Genomic DNA, 23543 nt, shown 5'->3' on the forward strand with positions numbered 1-23543 from the left:
AGATGAGTCTCTTGCAAAGTGTACAGTTGGAACTTGTTTTTTGATCCATTCTTCTACGTCTTTTAAATTGGGGAGTTGAGACCATTTATATTCAGTGTTATTATAGATATGTGTTTGCGGTAACCTGCTATTTTGATTTTTTGTTATATTTAATTTTGTCTTGATTCTTGTTTAGTTGACTAAATTTTTATTTATTTCAGAGTTTGGGATTTTGTTATCAGGTATCTCTGTCTGCAATTTATGTTTGAGGATTCTTTGTTGTGCTGGCTTCATTGTCATGTATTCTTTTAGTTTATCTTTGCCGTGGAAAGATTTTATTTCCTTATTGAACATGAAAGAGAGTTTTGCTAAGTGTAGCAATCTGGATTGGTAAATGTTTTCTTTTAGAATTTGGAATATCTTGCTCTAAGCCTTACTTGATTTTAGTGTCTGTGTTGAGAAGTCATAAGTGAGTCTTATTGGTTTGCCTCTAAATGTGATCTTATGTTTTTCTGGTCAATGCTAGCATTTGTGCTGGCAAGCACTCAAGTCGCTCCCCCTCTGCAACACACACCAGAGGTGTTTTTCTGGCATTTGGTGGCAGCGGAGGCAGAAGAGGCAGGGCTGAAGAGGTTTTCCCTGCCAGGTGCATGCGAAGTGGGGATTTCTTTTTTTCCTGTTGAGGACATGGATAGATTGCAACTGCAATGGCTTTTCTTGTTGGACACATGGCCATGGAGGTGCCAGTGCCATAGGTGGATATGGATGTCCTTGTAGGGTCACCAGGGATGAATGGTTACTATGGTGGGTGCTGGTTACAGCCAAGGCAGTTTTTTGTGCCTAGTGCTCAAACAATCAGAGGGTTGCATTCTCTATTTTTCCCTAGGAGCATTTTTCCACCCAGATCATTTTCCAGTTGGCGGGAACTAATTTTCAATTTGCATACACTAAGTTGCTAGCCCTACTGACTCTGTGTCCACTATAATCAGTCTTTCTCTCTAACACTCGGGTTTCCCAAAGTCAATTTTTCTTTCTGCCAGACTCTCAGCTGCTTTGTCCATGGTACCCCTCTCCTTCACTGGCAGCCAGGCTGTGCTTCTCTGAACTTACTATTTCCTAACATTCAATTTTCAGACTTTGTGTGTCTGTAGGATTTTAGTTTTTTTAACAGTTCAGCACTAAGTTTCCATGAGTTCTCTTTGGTGACCACCTCACTCAGAAGCAGTCTTCTGGCTTTGTAAGTCCCATCCTGAGGACCTGCTATGAGGCATTTCTTTCCTCTCATCGGTCATCTTCTCTGCTCCATGTGGTAATATTCTTCCAGATTTAATCTTCCTGGCTGATTAGTTATTAAAATAATGGCACATATGAATAAAAGCAAAGGGTCATTGTGGCTACAGTGGAGAGAAAAAATATAAAGAATAACAATGTTGTGAGGAATCAGATTTTGAGTCTGGGAAGTCATAGTAACAGCTGTAGGTGTTTCTGTCACAGAGATACGAAGCCTCTCATTACACGTGATCTGGCTCATGTCGCACCAAGACCATCCTGGCTGGCTGTATTGTTGATAGACTAGAGAAGTTCAAGGAAAGAAAAAGGAATTGCAATCATCTAGGCAAAAAAAAAAAAAAAACCTATGGCTTGGGCATTAAAGTGTTCAAATTCTGGATTTATTTCAAATAGAAAGTCAATAAATCAGATGAAGGGTTGGAAAAAAAGAGTAAAATCCAAGGTGACACCAGAATTGGGGGCTGGAGAAAATAGAAGAATGAAGAAAAACTGATTCAGGGAGAAATATCTGGAGATACCATTTGGACAGGTTAAGTTAAAGATATTATTTGTCACCGGAGTAGAGATGTCAAGCAGACAACCAAGTTGAAGGGAGCCTTGATTAAATATTTAAATTTGAAGTAATTAGCATATAGATAACATTTGATCAAATGCAGATAGAAACTAATTAAATACTTTCTTTAAAAACCTTTGAGGTTTACCACCATTGGAGCTTTTCAAAATACCTGTTATCATTATCAGACTAAAAGGGCAACTCACTGTATGGGACAAAATATTTGTCTCTTGGACAACGACATTTCTAATGTCTTTTAATCTAGTTTCTAAAATGTTTTCTCTGTGCTAAACTGTTTGATGATGATACGCTTTGTTGTAGTTTTATTCATGTTTCTGTTCAGTTTTCTGTTTCTTTAATATCACCGAGTTTCTTACATTCTGTGTTTAAAAATTTATCAATTTTGGAAAACAAAAAAACTGTAATTGCCTCCATTGTTTTTGCATGCACACTTTCTCTTTTCCTTCTGAAGCAGGCTCCCCACTGCTGCACCTCTGTGTACCCATCTCCGTGCACAAGAAACTTGAGTTCTGAGCCTGCGTGTTGAGAACAGGCTCCAGTCCCAGTCCTATGTTCCTGGCCCTGGTATCTTCGATAATTTTACTGTTAACTCCTATCTACAAACTGCACTCAACAGCATACAGAACAATCCAATCTTTCCCAAATACCTTCTGGTTTTTCTTTCCATGTCCCTAGCAAGAATGTCCCTCTTTTTCCTCTGCCTAATGAGCTACTGTCAACCCTTCCAGATTGAGATAAAATAGTACTTCTCTGTGAAGAACAGCCTGTACACACAGGATGCTAATCTTCCTTACAACTGTGCTCATCCTTGCACTGACCACATTTTGTGAAGGTTTTTTGAAGCATTTGTCTATCTAATCAAACTTCTCAAGATCAAGAATTATACATTATTCATCTTTAAATATGTATTCCTATCAGAGAAGTTTCACCACTGTTGCCCATTAAGTATTTGTTTTATAAACACTTGTCATTAGCCTCTCAAATCTTATATATAGATACGTGCTATGAAAGTCATCAGTTATGGATCAGAAACCCAAGTGCCCCAATCTAGAGCTCTCCCTCAGGATTCTCCTTGGGATTATTCTATTTGTTCCACTTCAAATAATCCTCCCCAGGGCCTAGGGATACAGGAATTGCCAGGTCTGTGTGAGGCTCTGAGTTCCACCCCCAGCGCCCCAAAATAATAATAATAATAATAATAATAATAATAATAATAATAATAATAAAGGTTCCCTTTTGCAAATAATCCTCCCCATCCACCCTTATCAATAGGATTTATACTACTCATTCTCTTAGAGTTAACCTCTCTATAACATCCAAGAGGAAATAACATGATACACAAAAGTATTTGTTTTCTAGTAGGAAAACACTTTAGCAATCCCCAAGACATTCTTCTTCATGACAATGCACATGCATTTCTAAACTGACATTATGGAGATGCCATTATTTGCATTTTGATAAACCCAAAGCAGATATTCTAATGTTCAAAATTTTATCCCAGACAATGGAGGCACAAGGTTTCCTTTAAAGGCTTGTGGATAACAATTAGGAAAGAAAGCCTTGTGTGCCTTTTAAATAGCATGAGATAGAAGCTTCCTATTCTGTCTGTAATTAGAGATTTAGATGACAAAGCTTGTCTTTGAAAGAAATTAGGTCAAGCTGCAAATTAATCAAGTAAATCAGACTTTAAGAGATAAAGAACTGCACTGAGAAAAAAGTGTTAAAAATGTGAAATTATCCTTTGCTCCTTTAAAGGGAGTGCTCATGTCTGTTTACCAAGTAGGTACAAAAAAAAAAAAACTAATGAAATATGGAGCCTCAAACATCTGTTCCTTTACTCCAAAATTAACCTAACTCTCAAGGTTCAAACTTCAAGGGAGGAGGGGTTTGTTTGTTTTGTTTTGAAGAAAATTGAGCTATTATTTTGAGCTTTACATTTTTAAAACCATAAAGTCCAGGTGTCTTCACCTTAGTGGGGTTCTTAAGAAAATCAGTGAGTGGGCTTTTTAGGAGTACAGTAGTTCTGCCTTTTCAAATACATTTTTCTTGCCTCCTTGTTTTGAAGCAGACAATCCACTAACTGCAATAGAATTTAGAGCTAGAGATCCACTTGGAATTCCAAAAAGGCAGTGGCAAAGAATCAATTAATAATTTGACTCTCTTTAGCTATTAAATTAGCCAGAAATTATGAGTGAGACTAAGCCAAGGGGGACAAAGCGGGAAGCATGTCTCTACAAGCCCAGTGGTTCTCCTGGGATGGGCCGTGGTCTGTAGCCAGTAGTGTTTGGACAGCTCTTTCCTCTGCCCTCCACACTTCTCACATCAACTCCACCCCACCACTTCCCATCTCCTGCCACCAGCATACTGTTTTCCCGTGCCTGCCCCCTCTTGACAATTCAACACATTCCCCGGTCTAAGGGAACCTCCCTTTATATGAGGCTATTTCAGACATAGGTCATGTCAGAACTGAAATTAAATCTCAGACCATGACATTTATTTAAATTCTTCTCTAACTTTTTAGAAATAATCAAAGGCCACTATTCTTGTTCAAACAGCAGGCTTTATTTCATTTTAATTACTTTTAGAGCCTTTCATTCCAGACAACTTTCACTTGATTTACACATAATTTATTTCCTTGCAGCTTTAATTGATATCCTAAGTATTTATTTTGCCCAGTGGTCTGTTAAGTTTCAAAGCTATTTTTAGTCTCTGCTTTTCAGGATTCACTTGAACTCTCCTGGGGAGTTACAAACACCATTTCTATTACATAGCGTGGATATTCAATCATTTCTTCTCAAATGGGCTCCTCTTCCTTCCATCCTTGTCTTTACCCTGCTCCACACACTTGTAAATTTATGGTAACTATTTATATCCAATGTTTTCTTAAGGAAGTGGGAAATATTCATTTTACTGAATTTGAGTTTAAAGGTAACCTTCTAGGAAAACCTCCATTTAGGAAGATGAGAGCAGTGAACACTGAGAATGAAAACTAAAATAAAAGTAAATAACCTGGCATTCAAAGGACAAATGCCACGTTAAAATTCACAGAGGACCAAAGCTTCACCAATGTCTATAAGTTATGAAAATACATGCAAATTTTATTCTCTATCAGAAGGCTTAAACTTACTTTCACATTGTTCTCTATTAAGGACATATTTTTATAATCTTCTAAAAATGATTTTAATTGTGTAAGACATCTTTGAATTTTTCCTTTTTTATCATTTTGTGAGAATTCTTCAGGTGTTCCTAGCTATCGTATCATACTGTAACTTCCTTTATTACGTGTGGACAGTGTGTGTGTGTGTGATATGAAGTGAGGGCTTAAATTTGCTAAACCCCATCTTACTTTCCCACAGCAGATTTACAATTAATGTTTTCTCTTGTCACATCCTCTATCTGCTCTTCAGTTTTCCAGTGATCTTCCAGTGCCAGAGCAACTTGCACCACTTAGTACCTCTCAGATTACAACAGCAATAAGCACTCCCAGTAGGGTGACAGTAGATAATGATAACATACTCTATATTTTTAGAAAACAAGGAGAAAGGATTTTGAATATCTTTACTATGAAGAAATGATAAATGTTTAAGACCATAGATGCTACCCCAATTTGAACATTGTACGTTGTATACATTTAAGAAAACATATGCGATTACTATATGTCGATTAAAATAAATAGATAATGACATATTTTGTGTCAAACACCCTAAGTGTCATCTATTTCCTTTAATCCTTGTAACTATCATATGAAGTAGATACTATCATTACTTCCACGCAACAGAGGAAGTCAGAAGGTATAAAGGTTAAGTTTCCCAGCTACAATCAGTAGGTGGCAGAATAAGGGTATGAATCTTGTTATGGGTCTCTATGTAACCACCACACTGGCCCTATCACCACTTCATTCACTTTGGCTACAATCCTCAGTTCTCAGTTTTGCTTGGATAAATTTTCATTTTTAAAAATTTCCATACAATTCAAGTTCCAATCCTCTGCAAAGATTTCCCTGATCATATGACTATATGAAGTACAAAGTGTAATTTCATAGTGATGTTTCTGAGATGTTTTTCTCCCTGAATTAAATGCATGATGTATTTTCTTTCCTTTGAAATAATAACTTCTTTCTATCAAAAATTAGCACTGAATCTTTAAAGTCACATTACTTTTAAATGCAAAGACTGTAATATAAGTGCATCATGTAATAAGAACAGCTGTAGCTTTTCTGACATTTGCTTTTCGGTTTTCAAAAAGCATCATAAAGAATTTGGTGTTTAAAAAACCATATGTTCTTATAATTTTCTGTCAAAAAAAATTTAAGAACTTAAGATCACAAGGAAACATGACATGAGAACCTGTTCAAGTCAATAGTGTATAGTTGATTTCATTTTCTAAGCACATAATGAGACTTACAACTTTTTCACTTAAAAGTTATTAATGAAAACTATGTGCTCACAATGTCTCATCAAATGTTAAAGAGCAAAGGATGCCTATTGTCTCCATTTCTACCAGACACACATTCTCACATCTTATGTCATCTTTGCCTTATGCCACTTCCACCTGAAGGCTAATGGCAGAGAATTCTCTTCATATCACATCATATTGTACTTTCTCTCATCCTTAAAGTTTCATCTACTCCTCATGCTCCAGAAACGACCTGTGGGGTTTTTGTTTGTTTGTTTTGTTTTGTTTTGTTTTAAGCATGTATTGTGCTCCAGCCCTCACTTAGTGTGTTCATTTGAAATGGTTGTGTAACTTTTTGCTTCTTTTGTATGTCAGGAGTTTGAAAGTTGAATGATGAGGTTAAAGTACTCCATTCCTTGATGGTAATTGGCATTCCCCAATGTGCACAAAATGAATAAATATAATTGGTCTGTAGCATTACAGTGATGTCAGTCATTCTGATTTATTACTAAAACAAGTGTTAGGGGTATCATGCATGCAGAGGGAACTTTTCTTAATTCTTTTAGAGGTCTTCATTTGTCCCTGTTTTTCAATGAAATATCATCTTTCTGTTAACACATTATTTATCTGTTCTTTGTCAATTCCTATGTCTTTTTTTGTTTTGTTTTTGTCTTTATTTTTCAATCAGTAATTTAAATAAAAGTTTGCTTCAGCACTTATTGCAGGACTAAGTAAAATATGTATATTTAATGTCTTTTTAATAAAAGTGATCACATTTAAGAAAAAATAATTTGCATGTATCTCTAGATATTTTATTCCCAACCTTAATCTACCTCATCTCTAATCAAAATAATTTATAAACTGTGAAGTTCTTATTTTCCACAAGGTACATAAGTCAATGGACATGTGGGAGGAATTAAGGATAAGTAAAGAGCTATGGAGATATTTGAGCCAATTGTAGACTCTTAAACGTGCCAGCTTTTCTTGTCTCTCTGACAACAAAATTTCCTTAAGCCACATGAGGTTATACAGAACAAAGACCAAACCCTAGTTGAGGTCTTCCTGTGAAACACTTCTTAATATCTTAAGTTTTATACTGAAAATTATAATAAATCCCTCTATGGAAGGAAACAATATTAAATGAGAGTTTTCAGGTTCTGATAATGTCTTGGTCATGGTGATGTGTCTTAACCAGACACTTTAACAGGATGACATTATCATTAGGCCATCAAAAAGACAAATATTTGTTCGAATTCTGAATGAGCTTGATAAACTGCTGACTTTGTATAAATACAATTCAATAATACAGTCTCTCTTTAAATGCCTACTTAATATAGCAGGAAAACACAAGGTCCTAATCCCTCCTGTTCATATTATTCAAGATGTACTTTCTGTCCTTAGGTATCATTTGAAACCTAAAATTAATGAACTTTCACTTCTAATTTTTGCAAATATAGAAGCACTTTCCCTTTGACTAAAACCAGGAATCATTGAATTCATAGCCATGTCTGCCCTTCAGCATCTTTTTATATTATTGTTAACTATCTCTTAATTTGGTCAAAATCATGATAAAGAAAATTAAAGTATCCTAAACCCTCTATGAATTCAAAATGGAGAATTTCTAGTTCATCAGGTTTGGGCTTAGAGACAATAAAAGTATTAGCAAGGACTTAGAAATCAGAGAAACCTAAATTCAGATGTTGTCTTGTCACTTAACAGATGCTGAATCTCAAGCAAGTTCATTCATTCTTTCAGTGAAAATATATTGAGAGTTAAATATAAACCATGTATTGTTCTGAGGAATATTGCTGTTTGACTCCTCTCTCCTCCTATTCTCAGTTTACTAATCGGTAACTATCACTTTACTAATCTATTAAAAACATACCTGAAATGACAACTCTTCCTGTAATTTCTTTGTGGAAGCTGAAGTTAATGTTGGATTTGATTTAGAATTTTAATTTATAGATGCAGTAAGAGGTTAACAATTAGCCCATTTTAAAAATAGTCTTTTGTGTATTTTGCTTCCTTTTCAATGCAAAACTATTTAAGTAGCAATAATTTGGAATTTTGTAGCCAGACTGTCACCTAAGTTCACTTGTTGTTAAAAGTGTCTTTTAATTGGTTTCACAGTAGTAGTATGTCTCCCAATGGTGAATGTAATTATCAAAACACCCTGGCAAACTTTGTGATAAAATAACAGTAACGATTGGTGGACCTGAAAAAAATAAATAAATAAATATATAAAACACAGAAAACCTGAGGAGAAAAGGAGAACATGCATTTTATGTCAGCTCATGCATATCAGAATAGGACAACAAAGAAATGCAATTTCCATGGAACTCCTGGTAACTCACTGCAGGCAGTCCTTGCTTTCAGAAGCCAATTCATAAAATTCCCAATTGATACGATGGTGATTATCCAAACGATAAAAGTATTAACCTGAGGTCTCTGCATAGCCAGTTTCTCTTGTGTATTTCAAATAAAGTTTGACTTACACCTGACTTTTCAGAACAAGTCTACATAACAAAATAAACCTCCAGTCTACAATTCAATTTGGAAAAAAAGATTCATGTTTTCAGGTAGACTTAGGGAGACACTTATTATTGGTCCACAACAGATACATTGACCTTGAAAGGGAGAATGCAGAATTTCATGAGTTCTGTCTGCTTCATTATAGGGAGGGAAAAAGATGGGTGGAATGGGGAGGACAAGGCGTCATCATCTGTGTTCTGTGCCTGTGGGGCTGGGCCAAAGGAAAAGGGCCTCTCTCATCTTATTTCTGTGCAAGATTAGATAGGAGGCTTCCTAGTGGGTCATTTCTAAAGCTTCTGATCTATTCAGAAGAGAAATAAGAAAAAAAATCACATATCAGCTCAATGAGCATAAGATGGCCAGATGAGACTGATAGCAAGCCAACCTGATCTGAAACTGAAATACACTCAAAAGGGCTTAGTACCTCAAAATATGATTCTAGGGCAAAGAGCCTTTTTAAAGTCAGTAATTTGCAACAATTCATCTATAGTTATAGCTCTGATAGTTTTAGAGACAAAGCTTCCCTAGACTGGATAATCTTATCCTCCACAGGTCCCTTGACAGTGCATATACCATAATCACAGCGCATATACCATGATCACAGAATAACGTCTGATGCATGAATGATATTGGGCAAACCCGGATAGACTGTCAGGTAGAGTGTGTATGCCCACAGCATGGAGTGTGGGATTGCCCCAGAATATTCACAAATATTCCTCGTCATGGAGAGGTATCTTTTTTTTATTTTTTACTTTTTAGTTGTCCATGGACCTTTATCTTATTTATTTATTTATTTATATGTGGTGCTGAGGATAGAACCCAGTGCCTCACACATGCCAGGCAAGTGCTCTACCACTGAGCTACAACTCCAGCCCAAGGAGAGGTCTCTTGAGATCCATAGAAGATATAGTTTTCTTTGGTGACTACCTTTAGATTATTATTTAAATTGCCATTCCATAGAAGCAATGATTAAACTCGTTCATAATCATCTATTAGAATTTCTTAAATCAATTTATATTTACTGGAATTGGAATAAAACTGGCTTTAGAAAAGAGTTTTATCCAAAAAATGTCAGAGAAAAGTATTTACATACCTCAACAGGTTGGACTTTGCCAATAAAAAAATTATCTGTTCAAATGTACAAAAGATAAAAATTTATTATGAAATAAATCACTAGGCGTAGTTGCAAGCATGTTTTCCTATGTCTTATGGGGATCACAGTGCAATACAAGAGGAGGAACTCATAATGAAGCTAAGATACAAAGAACTTTCCTGTGTGAATGCAGCACAGTGAAACTCCACATCATGTACAACCACAAGAGTGGGATCCTAATTAGAATGAATTATACTCTATGTATGTATAAGATGACAAAATATACTCTTCTGTCATGTATATCTAAAAAAAACAAATAATAAAGAAGAGAGAAACAATAATCATACCATAGTCACTGAGTTATTAGCATTTAATTCAAAATAAGTATTGTAGACAGACTAGATATGCAGTGGTTCATCAGAAAGAAAGATTAGTCTTTCCCTTTGACTTGAAGAGATTGGGTAGGCTTCTCAATGTTGGTGGAGCTATTTGGTGGCAATTAAACATAAAGTAGGAAGGACGGTACTAGAATTAGAGAAACAGTTTGAATATGAATACTGTATCATATAGGATAAATGTTAACCACTATAATACACACCAAAGAAAACCAATTACAGTGAGTTAGCACAATAAAACTTTGTAGCACAACTCCCTTACCTAAATTCTGATACAGGTAAGCTCTGTTTATCTATCTTGTGGTTACTCCATTTATGATGTGTAGCTTCCAAATATATCACTTAGAGAAAGAGAATAAAGAGGCACAAAAAAATCTATTTCCTTAACTTGGAAATGACACCTGTCTCTTTGTTCACAATTCATTGCCTGAAATTGGTCACTGGGTCCCATTGGAAGAGATAAATGTCAGGGTGGAACACAAGTATATGGAAAGCAAATGCTTTCTCCAGCAACTGGGTTTTTAAAAAAGAAATTTCTTGTTCTAATGAGCGAGTTATACGATATGGTCAGGAAAATAAAGTTTGAGTTAAATTCTGTGGATCATTTAATAGCAAGCTGAAGATTTGATTTTATAAGTAAAAGTAATTAAAGAATATAATAGTCCAGAAGGCATAATAAACTAGAGTGTGAATGGGGTAAAACTCCATATGCTAGGTTATAAAAGAAGAAACTGGATGATACAGACAATTTCTCCAATTTTGTTTCTTCAAGACTGAAATTTAATGTTTACTTTATTCTCCCTGATGCTTCATAGCAATCTAATTTGTGTGTGTATGTGTGTGTGTGTGTGTGTGTGTGTGTGTGAGAGAGAGAGAGAGAGAGAGAGAGATTCAATAAATATAAATTGAGAACAATACACATGCCAGACATTGTTAGGTATTTAAAACATACAAGAAAACAAAAAAGACAAAAAAAAACCTTTCCCTGTCAGTATAGAATTTTCTGATTTTTTATATCCTTAAACAATGGCATGAACTAAATATTACAGTACTATATGCATGCTTCTGTAATGAGTAATTTGCCTAAAGTTGCTCTAGCATCAATTAACCATAGTGAGTAAAAAATAACATTTAGTTGAATCAGATTACCTTTAAAACAAGTACTGTTGAGCTGGTAGGGAAGAAAAAACAATCTCTATTTTGCCTAAAATCTTGATCTAAAATATTAAAGTCTGATAGTTTGATAACATCCATATGAAAGAAACCATTGAAACAAACTTGTTATTTACTCAATTTAGGTTTATTTTCTTACTACAACAGGGAAGGTATATCAAAGAAACTGTGTAATGTATTTCATCAAGCAAAGGAAGAGGCAGTGTTATTTATTGTAAGATTTGGGAAAAGGGTGAAGTTAGGGTAAAATTTAACTGAAACAGAGACTAGATTCTTCAAAACAAGATCTTGATATAATGAGGTTTATAAAATACCTGAACTGTAAAGGGAACTGATGTTTCTGTTTCCTCAGAAAACAGAAGTTAAGATAAAATTTAGACCCTTTTTTTTTTTTTTTAGAATTACTTACCTAAAGTTCTGAACAAAGGTTAGCAATTTGGATATCCCAAAGGGACTCAGATCCCCTATACAAAATCGGGAAATTGTCTTATCCTTCTCCCAATTAGGAGAAGGACATCTCTCGTTGCCTTAATTTATCTAATTACTAATCTTCCTTCAAGCCTTCTATACAGTCCCAGCATCTCTGCTCATCTTTCCCTAATTACCAAAGCTCACACTGCATTCTCTCATCTGAGTTGCTGTTGTACTTGGAATCAATATCAACCAGCCTAAACTGTCTTGTAATTGGTTCATTACAAATGTTCTATAGAAAACAGGTTTAAAAATGCATTTTCTGGATCATTATTATTTCCTTGTGAGTATTATAATATAAATATAAATAATATAAATATAAATATAAATAATAATATAAATATATATAAATATATATAAATAATATAAATATAAATAATATAAATATATAAATATAAATAATATAAATAATAAAAAAATAAATATAAATAATAATATAAATATAAATAAATATAAATAATATAAATATAATATATAATATAATGCATAAAGTAAATCAGCTATAATTGATGTTCACCCATGTATCCCAAGAAACTAGCTAAGGAAATTTCACTAAAAGTCTGTTGAATAGATGGATATGTAGATAGATGTAATTCATTGCATAGTTTGTGGTAAGTGACTTCATGCCCCTTTTGTCCGATTATATTTTTGAAAGTGGCAATAAATTGCAGTTTATGTACTTGCAATCATTTCAAAGTCACTGACCCAAATGGAATCCTGGATTCCTGACATTTGAAGGAAAGCCTAAATTTTATTCTTTACTCAAGAAGGTTGATGAATGGTCTCCTTGAGAAAATGTAGCTAACAGGCATATTTGAGAAGGAGAAATAGATACTATAGCAAAACTAACATAACTCAAGCCTCAGGAAGAACAATAGAAAGGAGGTTTTTGGAGAAAGATTTTTATTTCATACAAAATATTAAGCAATTTAACTTCCCTTTTCCCTAGGTTAATGTAGTGGACTTAAGTTAGGATATCAACTGAGAGGGAGAGGGTGGGTTGGGGCTGAGAACAACAATGATACATGTTTGTGGTGTTTTAGCAGGTTGAATAAATATGAAAAAAATTAAGAAGCACAATAACTATATTTTTTGATGCTGAACACTGATTTGGCTATTAAAAATTAGGTTTCAAGTTACTACAAGTACTTAGCATGGTGATCATTTTTAATAGTGGGATATATTTTTGCCTTTTTTTTTCTTTTTGTTATCATGGTTTATAGTACATAAGTGCTGACAGATGGAAGCTACCCAACTCTCTTGATTGCCATTTCGCCTTGAGGTTGACAAAAGCCACACAGACTTGTTGACTGATAAATCAAAAGAAGTTATGCATTTCTGTGAATACCCTTGGGAAAACATTCAGCAATAGGTAACCTGCCAATGCCCTTGGGTTTTATCAAAGGAAACTCACTAAGCTATTTCCTATCAGATTTATCAACTCTACAAACGAAACACATTGCATGACTTGAACATAAGGGTAGATAATGTTGAGCCTAAATGATATGCAAAACTGAATGACTGGGTCCTTTCCTTCCTCTCCAGCATCTCTGTCTGCTCCTACCCCCATCCTGTTCTACTTCAGCTCTAGTGCTTCAACAATTTCATTTTCCATGAGGCTTGGCTGTCACAGGGTTCTTCTCTTTATTCCAAAGTCACCAACAGCCTAAAAAGTTAACAGCATCCAAGAATTCTGCAAGCATTGCTCTAAACCTCTGCTTCAGTTTCCATCGCTACAGATATTATTCACTGGTTGCAGGTATTCTTTCTTCTGAGCTTCTTTAGAGCAGTGCTTATGTATCCCATTTACTTTATATCACATGTGACACCTACCAAAGTACTCTATGAAATAAGAACTAAATAACTACTTACTGCATTTAATTAAATAATGCCAAGAAATTATGCAATTTTCAAAGTCAGGAAATAACTTTTTCTCTTATTTTCCCAACCAATGTTCACATAGTTCAAAAGTTACCTGAAAAATTCCAAACTGGTACTATTTGATACAAAGAATTAGCTTCTGGTCCTACATCTTCTAGGACCTCTTTTTTGCACCAATTTGTCCTAAATTCATCATGATATAATGACTCACCTCCTATTGAAATTTACTCAAATCCACAAGGGAAGAAATATGGAAACTAGAGAAACCCTTTTCATATTGTAGTTAGAAAGATACCGTGAGGGAGCCTTTGGGGGAGCAGGTAAAGGGAGACAGGGACCACAGAGGGATCCATAGTAGATCTATCCAATGTAAGGCTGGAGAAGAGAGCCAGATGCCAGACCAAAGAAGGAAAATCAAAGTCAGAAATCAACAAGGCGTCTCAATTGGAAATCAAATGCTTGGAAGGCTTAAGTCCAGAATGCAGCCAATGTAACAGTTCTCTGGTTACTCTCAATGAGAGGATGAAGCAAAACTCTCTGAAGAATTTTTTCCAATGAAATCACTGATCCTTCCCACTACCCCAGGGCAGAACAAAATTTCTGGAAAGGAAATCTGAGAGGTGCATTTTTAAAAAATGCTCGTGGAATTTAAAAACACCACCTACTACGACTACTGCTACCTTATCTCCCATATGCATAGTTCTCCAATTTAAGAATTACTAGGATAAAAAGAATAATGTGAGGATAAGTCAATTTATCATAATGTTTAAATGTTGAAATCTGGACTGAGACAATAGTAGGCTTAAATTTCAGCTCTACCAGGTGAGATTTATGTAACCTAGAATAATGTGCTTAGCCTCTTTGAATACCAGTTGTATGACCTACTGAATAGAGATAATAATAGTACCTGTCATTGTAAGTACTAAATGAGATGGCTTCTCCAATACACTTGGCACTGTGCTAGGCATACCGTGAAGCTCAATAAATACTGACTGTAAATACTAAGATCAATATGAAGTGTAAATAAAAGCCAAATAAATCCTACAGTCATACAAGGATTTGTTTCATGGAGGACAAGAGCATAAATGAAGAGACAGAAAAAAGAAATCTCAAGTAGCAACTTATAAGCCAAGTTAGAGATACCATTTACAGGAAATGAACTTCATGGTCAAATTTTGGATCACTTCACCAGATGTAGTGGTACATGCCTGTAATCCCAGTGACTCGGGAGCTGAGGCAACAGGATCACAAATTCAAAGACAGCCTCAGCAACTTAGAGAAGCCCTAAGCAATTGGGTGAGAACCTGTCTCAAAATTTTTAAAAAATAAATAAATAAAATAAAAAGAGATGGGAATGTGACTTGGTAGTTAAGCACCCCTGGATTCAATCCCTGGTCCCAAAAAATACTGGGGGGTCACCTCCTATTTAATAGGAAATAGTGCTTTCAGGATCCTTCTCTTAAATTGTGTTCAAATAGAAAAGGAAAATTGGCTAGAGATCATATAAATTAGTAATGATTACTGTCCAGCTAATCAGAGCAAGTGTTCTGTCTCACCTATGGTTTTAATTTCATACTTGATATGGATAACTCAGCAAACCATAGAAGTTGACCTATACCCAGTATTCCATAGCTTCATTCCCCTCATTTCTTCCTGTACATAGTCTAACACTGACACAAAGACATTTTTAAGTTGCCAGAGCTTCTGACACAGAAGCTCAATGATCAAGACCAAATGTTATCAAGAATTACTCAAGAATAGAGTATACTTCAAATAACTAGTCAGTCCACAAAAGTTTATGGAGGCGCTTCGTGATTGTACCTATTCACCACTTGCTTTAGGAGACCCCTTAACTTTGAGGGGATTCATTCAAATGATCATGAAAGATGTTTGTACATGTAAACAATAACAAGATTATTTTTAATAATTTCCCAATCTTATTTCATGTAATGTTGGCTGGAAATGCACAACACCTCTGATTTTATAGCAAATGAAGACAGCGCTGAAAAGACAGCTGTTCTCTAACAAAATTCTAAACTGCAAATGCAACATAAAAATCTTCATGATCTAAGGCCTGAATGTCCCAAAATCATGTCAGAATTTTCATTAGATACAGCAGAAGTATCTAAGACACTCACATTGGAACTATTAAGACTGACAGGTAGTTTTCTTTAGATCTTTGTTAGTTCTGAGCTAGTCTGTGAAGAGCCAGTCTTTGGGGAGAACATCTTTCCCATGCCCTTTGTGCACACAAATTATACTTTAACTTCGATGAGTGTTCATTATGCACAAGGGTTGATTAAGCCCTCTGTGGGAACCTGAATTGTAGTAAAACCCAATTCAATTGCTCTAATTAGACTTATTTAGGGCTGCCTAGTTAAGGGAAATTATACTGATATTTTTATATGTGACTTTCACAGAAGACTTATAAAATTCTGTGCTTTTAAAACAAATATCACTTTCAGTGAGGTAATTTATGTTTTCTAGTGGTCAGTCAAAAAATATGTCAGTGATTCTGGCCATTTTGTCAAACATTTTTGTCAATTAGCTCATTTGTTTTAATGGTAGCTATCAGACCAATACAGGACTTTGGAGGTGACTCCACATAAGCCATTCTTGCTTCAATTTAACTGTTGGAAGTGAGGGAAGGGGCTTCTGGAGTGTAGATAACTGATAAGAACTCAAATTTGTTAATTGAGTCACACCGGTACATTGAGAAGTCAGGATCTGATGGATCTGATGTATAAACTTTCCAGTGATTGGGTGGACTATTCTTTGAAAATAACCAAAATGAAATGCCACTTTAAGCATGTATACTATTACTATGTATAAATACTGTTTAAGAATTACTGGAAATTCCATACCTGGCAAATACTGTTAAGATGAGTTAACAAAGAAATTATTAATGGAAATATCCTCCCACCATGAACAATACACCAGTACTGAAGAAACAAAGTGGACTAGGGTCTACTCTGAGAAACAGCTAGGGTACCCTTCAGTCAGTGTACTAGTATATCTCTGAAGTTCTAAAGCATCATATAAATGGTATAAAAACAATCACCATAATAAAGACTAATACATAAAGGGTGCTGGCTATGTGAGAGACATTTTCTAAAATATTCACATATGTTAACTTATTTAGTCCTTACAACAAATCAACATAATACATACTATTATTCCCATTTACAAATTACAGGAACGTAGCATACAAAAGAAAGTTAATTATCTGAGGAAAATGTTGCATTTACCAGAATCTCTCCCAGAGCAAGTGTTTTCTGATTTTGAAAGAAACACTTTGAACAGACACTTGATGTAGGAAATGAGATTATTAAGTCTTTCTAGAAAAATAATAAATGATCACTAATTATCATATGAAAAGGACAGATCATCATCCTCTTTGTTTTGCTGAATAGGCTGATCTTGAACTACTGAAATTGATTCAAACCACACTATTCATTCCAGTTGAAGGGAATTTTTAGTTTTTGAGGGTATGTTTCTGCTGCCTACTCAGAATAATGAGTTTTGCCTATGTTTCTCCTACTCAGAAATTAATTGAGTTTTGCCTATGTTCTTTAGTTTAAGTCCTGAGGTAAGATGAGAAGGGGAAAAAATGGGGAAAAGCAGAAAGAGATACAATCTCCATTATCAAATTTCCTTTTAAGATTCTCTCTAATGCAGATATGTCAAAAGAAATTACTCAATCTGAAAAAAAGGAAGTAAAAATGTTGAAAGAAATGGAACATAAGCTCAGACAACTGTGGGGCAAAGTTAAAAATACTAACAAGTATAGTAGGAATCTGAGTGAAGGGAGGTAAAGAAATAGAAAATAATTCAAAGAAATAGTGGCTGTAAAATTCCCAGATTTGATGAAAATGTTATTTGGTATGTATAAAATTTCAAGGAGTCCCAATGGGATAAGCACAGAGATACAAACCTATAGAACATCACAGTCAATCAGCTGAATTTGAAAGACAGAGGAAGAAGATCTTGAAAGTGGCAAAAGAAAAATGACTCATGACATACCAGGGAACAACAATATGATTAATGGCTGACTCCTCCACAGGAACAATGGGATCTAAGAGGCAGAGGAGTGACACATTCAAAATGCTGGAGGGGGAAAAAAACTGTCAACAAAGTAAAACTGCCCTTCAAAAATGAAGGTGAAACAAAGTCAGTCATACATAAATAAAAACTGGGATGATTCATTTCCAGAAGGCCTGCCTTAAGAGAAATACTATGTAAAGTGCTTCAGACTGAAAAAAAAATGATAACAGTACCTTGAATCCACAGGGAAAATATAGCGCTTTATAAATGGAAAATATATGAGCAAATATATACACCCTATTTCCTACTCTTAGCTGTTGTAAAAAACAACTTTGTATAAACCAATAATTAGAATACTGTTATATTAGGTTCATAAGTGCAAGGTATATAATATTAGAACAAATAATAAGGGAGGAAATGGTACTATATTCTTGTAAATTTGCTATATCTTACCAAAATCACATCAGAATTGACCTGAAAAGATTGTGATAAAAGAAAACATACAACCCCTAGAGAAACCACTAAACAACTAAAAAATATACAGTTAAAAAACCAACAGAAGAGTGAAAATGATACACAGAAAAAATTTGTTAGACAAAAAAATGAAGATATTTTCAAAAGGGTAAAATAACAGGAGACATACAGAAAAATATAAAATGGAAGACACAAATCCAAACACAGCAACAATTATATTAAATATGAATGGAAGAAATATTCTGATCAGAAGAGAAATTATCAAAAATGATAAGTTTGATAACCAAGTTTTAACTATATATTGTCTACAAGAGCACACATAAATAAGTGGAAAGCAAATAAATGGATGGAAAAGACAAACCATGCAAAGTAAAACTATAAAAAGAGCTGAGTAGAGGATAGGAAAGGCTGCAGAACACAACAGACACTAGTATGGCAATATGTAAATCAATGGATGTGTAACTGATGTGATTCTGCAATCTGTATACGGGGTAAAAATGGGAGTTTATAACCCACTTGAATCAAAGTGTGAAATATGATATATCAAGAACTATGTAATGTTTTGAACAACCAACAATAAAAATTAAAAAAAAATAAAAAGAGCTGAAATAGGGGCTGGGCTATGACTCAGTGGTGGAGAACTTGCCTAGCATGTGCAAGACCCTGGGTTCAATTCTCAGCACAAAGAAAAAAAAGGGGGGGACTGAAGTTGTTATATTAATATTTGCACCAGAATTTAAGAAACATTCCTAGAAACAAAAACACCATTATCATAATGATAAAATGCTGGATATATTAGGAAGATATTTTTAAAATTATACATATTTGACCACTGAGTTCCAAAACACATGAAACAAAACCCTTCATAGTTAAAGAGAAAAATAGGTAATTCAACATTTACATTTTAGTTGAATATGTCAATCCCCTTCTTCATAACTGAAAGAATACTTAGATATAAGGTCTAAAAGTATTTAAGCAACTTGAACAACACTATCAACTAATATAACTGACATTTAATGTATATGTTACCAAACAGTAGAGAATATATATTTTTTACAACTACACATAGAACATTTTCTAGAATATAGCATATGCTACACCATGTTCTACATAATGTGTAGTAACAGGGTAACCATGTGCATAGTCATTGTGGGGTAATTGGTTTGTTAATGTAGAATGAGAAGACGGAGGCAGCCTTTGATTTGAATCATATCTGAGACATTTAGTTTATCTTACAATTTGGACAAACTATTCAATCTCTCTGAGGTTGTGGATGATAATAGTTCCTACTTCACAGACTGTTGAAAGGAACTCACACTAATGTGTTTTACAATGGTTCTGTAAAACCAGAAACACTCAACAAAAGATAACTATCATCATTATCATTATCATGAACACTCAGAAGTATTCATTACTGTTTACTTATTTACCTATTAAGCAAGTAGTAGAAAACTCTTGACTAGTCTAAGAAATGGGATGACAACCAATGGAATAAGAAATATGAGAAGAACCTGAAGTAATACCAATTTATGCTTCCAGTGTTGAAAACACAAGCAGGGAGAAAGAACCAAGAGAAAAGTGGAGCAATTGCATAGAAATATGGTGGCTACTTCATACATTTACACAGAATGGAAATTAACAATTATCTCATATTACTTCTGAAAGAGGTTAGTACTCAAGTTCTAGAGGAATGCTCAAAACACACACAAACACACATTCAAGCATAAACAAAAGTACTCCTCCACCACACACTGCATTTAGTACTATGCCAATTGACATCTCTATAAAACAGTTAATTGAACTTTTAAGGAAAACAATTGTCTGATTAATACTCCAAATTCACCAATGAAAAAATCAATAATGCATTGTAGATCTGAATTATTTCAAATACATTCTTCTGTTGTTTATTGAAATAGAAATGGTAGGAAAGAACTTGGTAGCTACGAGCCTAATACTGCAAACATATCTCCCTATATTTTGAGTCTTTGGGTCCAATGACGAGACCAAATATTAGTCATGATAATTTATATTATGGTTTCTGAAGACAAATATCATTCTAAAATGACTAAGAGTCTGTTTCTAAGTTCATAGTAGCAACAATTCTTTCATGTCTTCTCTTTTACTTTTATTTATGCACTTGTACCAGAAAAATAATAGCTACCTCATACTGTGTTATAACAAGTAGTTTTTTTTGAAACCACTGTGGCCCATATTAACTACTGATTTAGATATTCAGTGAGCTCCATGTTCATTATAGGTAATTTATTCAAATGTATATACATTCAATCATCTTTAGTCTTCTAAGGATTCCACACAGTGTAGTATTGAACAACAGCAAAAACTGACTTTATTCTACTTGAGGGAATCAGACCTAATTATCTTTCTACTACTCTCCTTTGAATAACAGGCAGGAGAAAAAAAATGAATTCTCCAAGGGTGCTCCAGTACATTAACCCTTAATCATAGAAATGAAGTAAGAATATTTAATTAATCAGGTTGATATCAAGGTTATTACATAGTTACCATGTCATAAAAACAGTTCAGGAATTAGATTTTAAAACATCAAAGAAGATGGAAATCCACTAATAAAATATTATTCTCTTGACTTTGGAGTAAATTTTATATTCCAATCACTATAGGATATTAGCAGATGTTAAATGAGGGGAAATGATCCCAAGGAAGAATACATTTAAAATAATGGGGTTGAACAAAATTGAAGTGCCTTTCTTTTCTATTTTTCTATGAAACATTTTATATTTTTGCCTTAAAGCAATTAAATAATTTTAACTGGTACTTAATAATTATACATATTTATGGGGTGTAATGTGATACAGTATACAATGTATAATGTTAAAATCAGAGTAATTAACAAATCCATCACCCCAAACATTTAACATTTCTTTGTGTTGAGGACTTTCAAAATTCTTCTAGCTATTTTGAAATATATAATAAATTGGGATACAGAAAATATTCAATAAATTATTACTAACTACAAGCACCCTGCTATAGAACCCTAGAGCCGCTCCTAACTGTAGACTTACAACTGTTAACTGACTTCTCACTTTCCCTTCCTCCTTCCTACCCTTCCCAGGTTTGGATGATATTTAGAAAAATGAAACAAGACCCCATCTTTTACCTAAACTCAAAATGAATTGAAAACTTAAACGTAAGACCCCAAATGACTGAACAACTAGAAGAAAGAAAGGGGAAATATTTCAGGACATTCGTTTTGGCAAAGTTTGGGGGTATGATCCCAAAACACAGACCAATAGACAAATGAGATTATATGCAACTAAAAATCTTCTGCACAGCAAAGAAAGCAATCATCAGAGTGAAGAGACAACTTGAAGAGCCAGAGAAAATATTTGCAGGGCTGGGGTTGTTACTCAGTGGTAGAGCGCTTGCCTAGCATATGTAAGGCACTGGGTTCGATCCTCAGCACCACATATAAATAAATAAAAATGAATGTCCATTGACAACTAAAAAATATTTCTAAAAAAAGGAAGAAAATATTTGCAAACCCTCAGAATTATAATGAATTGCAAGACTATAGGAATTTGAGAAGATGCAAAATGCATTATCTCCCAAATTTACCTAAGGAACCCAACTTTCCAGAAGATGTTTTGAAAACAAATTTCTGTCCAGCTGACCCTTTATACAACAGGAAGCTGAATTTCAAGATGTGGTTTATTCTAAGTCAGAAGTAGAATTAATTTTAATGTCCAAGTTAGAAGCAAACCTATTTTCATGTCCCTTCTCAGGCTTGAAACTATCTTTGGTTGGTTTTGAAAAGAGTTCCAATTTGTTTCATCTGAAATCTTAAATTTTTATAATACTATAGTAATAAAAATACTTTGAATGGTCAAATGAATGGACTTTTGAAGAATAGGAAAGTGGCTATAATTCTTTGAGATTCTCTGTTTGTGTCTTTTTCTTCTTTGTCTCTTCCTCCTCCTCCAGGACCAGGCTGCCTCAAGAGTAGGGAATGTTTTCTATTGTATATGTAATTTCACATAATGAGAGACTCTTCTTAATAATGTAAACCAAATATTCACTCTAAATATATTGATTACAGGTTCTGTCCAAATTATAAATCCAGTTCATTATGAGAATTATAATTTTCAGTGGACAGAACATTTATGCTCCAAATTCTTATGTAGAACCTCTAATCCCAGTGTGATGATATTTGACAGTAGAACCTTTGGGAAGTAATTAGGTCATGAGAGTGAAGCATTATGAATGGGATTAGTGCCTTTATGAGGCCAGAGAGCTCATTAGATCTGCCATGTGAGACTACAAGGAAAAATTGGCAATCTACTACCCAGAAAAGGGACCTCAATCCAACACAATTATGCTAGCACCCAATTTCAGACTTTCAGCCTTCAGAACTGAGAAGTAAAATTCTTGTTGTTTATAAGCCATCCAGTCTGCAGTATTTCTTTATAGCAGCCAAACTGAGAAATAATTATTTCATGCACTGAACATTATGCTGAATATTTTTGACACTTACATATTTGCTTAATCCTTATAATCAGGGGATATTATAATCAGAGTAATATTTCAAAACAATTTTATAAGTCAAAAGGAGAAAATTTAAAATGTTAAGGCACTTGCTCAAGATTGTACCACTAGCTAGTTGTTGAGCTGCAATTTAAACTTGGCAATGGGACTCCAGAGTCAGACTTTTAACCGCTCACCATATGGCTAGTTAGCTTTTAAGTAGTCCCAGCAGTTCAATACCAAGTCACCAAGACTAAAGTGATTAATTTGGTGTGGTGACCAAGAAAACATAAATAATTAATGCAATATTGATATCGAATCTGTCACTCAAGTATCACTCCTCAATACACATCATTTTTACCTGTTTCTCTCAACTTCATACAAGGATAATGATTCTATCTGATATCAATGACTTTCCATGTGTATGATTAAATAAATGTGTATGAGAATGATTAAATTAGCTTGAATATTCAGCCACAGAAACAGTACAGCACTGAGTTATAACAAATATTTTGTTAATATTTAATAGCCAATGGAGAAAACATTTGAACAGAGGTTATGAAGATTATTTTTATGCCTCAAAATTATTATCAAGCATAAAAAATGAGTTAAATGTCACATTTGGGTAATTGAGAAATGATGACTTGCTCAAATTAACATGCCATTTATCCTGGAATAACAAAACCTTTGCAGACAGCTTACTCTCGGTTTGCCCTCCAAGATGCATCCTCAGCCATTCTGT

The sequence above is a fragment of the Marmota marmota genome, unplaced genomic scaffold (assembly GCF_001458135.2).
Source record: "Marmota marmota marmota unplaced genomic scaffold, marMar, whole genome shotgun sequence".
Classification (NCBI taxonomy): domain Eukaryota; kingdom Metazoa; phylum Chordata; class Mammalia; order Rodentia; family Sciuridae; genus Marmota; species Marmota marmota.